This window comes from Schistocerca cancellata, chromosome 5 (assembly GCF_023864275.1).
Source record: "Schistocerca cancellata isolate TAMUIC-IGC-003103 chromosome 5, iqSchCanc2.1, whole genome shotgun sequence".
Lineage (NCBI taxonomy): Eukaryota > Metazoa > Arthropoda > Insecta > Orthoptera > Acrididae > Schistocerca > Schistocerca cancellata.
The window spans coordinates 373,258,326-373,262,913 of record NC_064630.1 but is presented as its reverse complement, the minus strand read 5'-3'; the positions used below and the strand labels follow the sequence as shown (position 1 = coordinate 373,262,913).

Sequence of the window (4,588 nt, the reverse complement as noted above, 5' to 3'; positions counted from 1 at the left end):
TGTACAGCACACAGAGGCTCTGAAGGGCACTGAGAGAGTCAGAGCAGGTAACACAATTGAAAAGCCGGTGTCGTCCTATGCTCTGCGTGGTCTGATACAGGACGAAGAGCTTCGCTGTAAATCCTGAGCAGTGTTCCGGAAGATGATACCGAAAAACGTCGGTGGCAATGACGAAGGCACACCCGACACCACGGTTTAAGTCCGAAACCCATCAGTGTACATAAAGGTACTATCGAGAAGTTGCGTGCGAATGTCAAGAAACGTACGGCGATAGAGTGTGGCTGCAGTAGAGTCCTTAGGAAGCGAATGAAAGCCAAGGTGAACACGGGCCGCTGCACGAAGCCAAGGGGTTCACACCCATTGGGAAGTGGCAGGTAGCGTGAAGTTGCCGGAGCAATAACCGAAAGCGAACACCAGGAGGTAACAGAGAAGAGGGACGTGCAGAATACTGGCGATCAAGGAGTCAGAAGAAGCAGTCAGAGAATGGGTGGCCAGGCATGGCAGGCACGGCACGCGTATCTGCTGACAAGGGAACCTCCCCATCGCACCCCCCTCAGATTTTGTTATAAGTCGGCACAGTGGATAGGCCTTGGAAAACTGAACACAGATCAATCGAGAAAACAGGAAGAAGTTGTGTGGAAGTATGAAAAAAATAAGCAAAATATACAAACTCAGTAGTCCATGCGCAAGATAGGCAACATCAAGGATAGTGTAAACTCAGGAACGCCGTGGTCCCGTGGTTAGCGTGGGCAACTGCGGAACGATAGGTTCTAGGTTCAAGTCTTCCTTCGAGTAAAAAGTTTACTGTCTTTATTTTCGCAAAGTTATGATCTGTCCGTTCGTTCATTGACCTCTCTGTTCACTGTAATAAGTTTAGTGTCTGTGTTTTGCGACCGCACCGCAAAGCCGTGCGATTAGTAGACGAAAGTACGTGCCTCTCCAATGGGAACCGAAAACATTTGATCGCAAGGTCATAGGTCAACCGTTTCCTCCACAGGAAAACCCTTCTGATATATTGTATGCGACACTGGTGACGGCATGTGCGTCACATGACAGGAATATGTTGTCGACCCACCTAACTTGTACACTTAGCGAATGGGTAAAAACATTCTTCTACCTTGCCCGATTCAGATTTTCTTGTGGATGTGATAATCACTCCCAAAAAAGTGATGAAAACATAAGAGTTTGTCACATAAACTGAAAATAAAAAGAATTAAATTTTTTCACTGGAGGGAAGGCTTGAACAAAGGACCTCTTGTTTCACAGCTGCTAACGCTAATCACGGGACCACGACACTCCTGAGCTCAGACTTTCTTGATGTCGCATATGTTGCGCGTGGACTACTCAGTTTGTATATTTTGCATATTTCTTTCATAGTTCCACACAACTTCTTCCTGTTTTCTCGCACAGACTCTCAACCGGGTTGATGTAACAGGCACCAGTGGACAAAAGAATGTCACGATGGTGGACAGTACTGAGATGGCGTAACAGGGACGGACGGGCAGATGCATAAACGAAACATCTATAGTCTAGTTTCGAACGGACAATGGCTCGGTGGAGCAACTTACCTATCAGTTCAGGAGATATGACGTAATAAACAACGACATGTTTGAAAAACTACCGCATTGTGCATGAAGTTTTAACACATTTATTCTTCACTACTAAGACACTTCCATAGTCGAGTCAACTTAAGGAATCCCCCGACACCTGGCTGTTCTCTTGACAGCTTTCAAATTCTAAGCGCAAACGTCTGTAGATGAAAACAACTTTTACGGATATTCTTAGTCTAACATTGTACTTTATATCACACGTCGTTCATAATGTGCCTCGGTACTGAGTTTTAGTTACACAGTTTCCATTGAGGACACGATTTTAATTGAATTAATTTTCTTTATTTCAAATTCTACATTTAATGAAGTTTAATGTTCTGTTTCACTACACTGTTCACACTCGCAACACAGTGCCAACCAACAGTCAGTTTTGCTCAGCAGCTGAATACGTTATCGAAAGTACCTGTTGCATTAGGAGAAAGTTTTCGAAATCTATTTATTCACTTTTCTCTCACAAACAGACAAAATTTTATAGAAAGCTTACAATATCAACAAGAACACTGATACAACTGTATTGCCTGAAAGGAGATTACTGGCCGACTTTTTTCCTCCTGCAAATCTATGAGCACTATTCGCTTACATGCTAACTGGTGGCGTTATAACCACCTCTTACAAGACACATATGCAGCTCATGACATATTTTAATGACGCATACAGGTTATCTGAAGGCAATTCGCCTACTGCTCCAGTGTGAATCGGGGGAAGCTGTCTGGAATACTTTATTTCGGAGATAGGCCACGTTTCCTGCATCACAAGAGAGATGGACGTTCTGCTCAGATTAGATTAGATTAGCACTCCGTCGTCAGGCCACAAGTGGCCCACCGGGACCATCCGATCGCCGTGTCATCCTCAGTTGAGGATGTGGATAGGAGGGGCGTGTGGTCAGCACACCGCTCTCCCGGTCGTTACGATGGTTTTCTATGACCGGAGCCGCTACTATTCGGTCGAGTAGCTCCTCAATTGGCATCACGAGGCTGAGTGCACCCCGAAAAATGGCAACAGCGCATGGCGGCTGGATGGTCACCCATCCAAGTGCCGGCCACGCCCGACAGCGCTTAACTTCGGTGATCTGACGGGAACTGGTGTATCCACTGCGGCAAGGCCGTTGCCCAGATTAGATTAGATTAATACTAGTTCCATGGATCATGAATACGATATTTCGTAATGATGTGGAACGAGTCAAATTTTCCAATACATGACATAATTAAGTTAATTTAACAACATAATTAAGTTAATATAACAACTTTTTGTTTTTGTTTTTTTAATTTTTTTATAATTTTTTTTTCTTAATTTATATCTAAAAATTCCTCTATGGAGTAGAAGGAGTTGTCATTCAGAAATTCTTTTAATTTCTTCTTAAGTACTTGTTGGTTATCTGCCAGACTTTTGATACTATTTGGTAAGTGACCAAAGACTTTAGTGGCAGTATAATTCACCCCTTTCTGTGCCAAAGTTTGATTTAATCTTGAATAGTGAAGATCATCCTTTCTCCTAGTATTGTAGTTGTGCACACTGCTATTACTTTTGAATTGGGTTTGGTTGTTAATAACAAATTTCATAAGAGAGTATATATACTGAGAAGCTACTGTGAATATCCCTAGATCCTTAAATAAATGTCTGCAGGATGATCTTGGGTGGACTCCAGCTATTATTCTGATTACACGCTTTTGTGCAATAAATACTTTATTCCTCAGTGATGAATTACCCCAAAATATGATGCCATATGCAAGCAATGAGTGAAAATAGGCGTAGTAAGCTAATTTACTAAGATGTTTATCACCAAAATTTGCAATGACCCTTATTGCATAAGTAGCTGAACTCAAACGTTTCAGGAAATCATCAATGTGTTTCTTCCAATTTAATCTTTCATCAATGGACACACCTAAATATTTTGAATATTCTACCTTAGCTATATGCTTCTGATTAAGGTCTATATTTATTAATGGAATCATACCATTTACTGTATGGAACTGTATGTACTGTGTCTTATCAAAATTCAGTGAGAGGAACCACTTAGTAATTTTCTGAAAAACATTATTGACAATTTCATCAGTTAATTCTTGTTTGTCAGGTGTGATTACTATACTTGTATCATCAGCAAACAGAACTAACTTTGCCTCTTCATGAATATAGAATGGCAAGTCATTAATATATATTAAGAACAGCAAAGGACCCAAGACCGACCCTTGTGAAACTCCATTCTTGATAGGTCCCCAGTTTGAGGAATGTGCTGATCTTTACATATTATGAGAACTGCTTATTTCAACTTTGTGCACTCTTCCAGTTAGGTATGAATTAAACCATTCGTGCACTGTCCCACACATGCCACAATACTTGAGCTTGTCTAGCAGAATTTCATGATTTACACAATCAAAAGCCTTTGAGAGATCACAAAAAACCCAATGGGTGGTGTTCGGTTATTCAGATCATGCAAAATTTGATTGGTGAAAGCATATATGGCATTTTCTGTTGAAAAACCTTTCTGGAAACCGAACTGACATTTTGTTAGTACTTCATTTTTACAGCTATGTGAAGCTACTCTTGAATACATTACTTTCTCAAAAATTTTGGATAAAGCTGTTAGAGGGGAGATGGGACAGTAATTGTTGACATCAGATCTATCCCCTTTTTTATGCAAAGGTATAACAATAGTATATTTCAGTCCATCAGGGAAAATGCCTTGTTCCAGAGAGCTATTACACAGGTGGCTGAGAATCTTACTTATCTGTTGAGAACAAGCTTTTAGTATTTTGCTAGAAATGCCACCAATTCCATGTGAGTTTTTGCTTTTAAGCAAGTTTATTATTTTCCTAATTTCAGAGGGAGAAGTGGGTGAGATTTCAATTGTATCAAATTGCATAGGTATGGCCTCTTCCATTAACAGCCTAGCATCTTCTAATGAACACCTAGATGCTACTATATCCACAACATTTAGAAAATGATTATTAAAAATATTTTCAACTTCTGGCTTTTTGTTC

The 4,588-nt window shown here is 40.6% G+C and overlaps 1 pseudogene; it reads right to left on the bottom strand.

The window, feature by feature from the left end:
* Positions 1-2,603: 2,603 nt before the first annotated feature.
* On the bottom strand, positions 2,604-2,720 carry LOC126189263 (5S ribosomal RNA; annotated as a pseudogene).
* Positions 2,721-4,588: the final 1,868 nt, after the last annotated feature.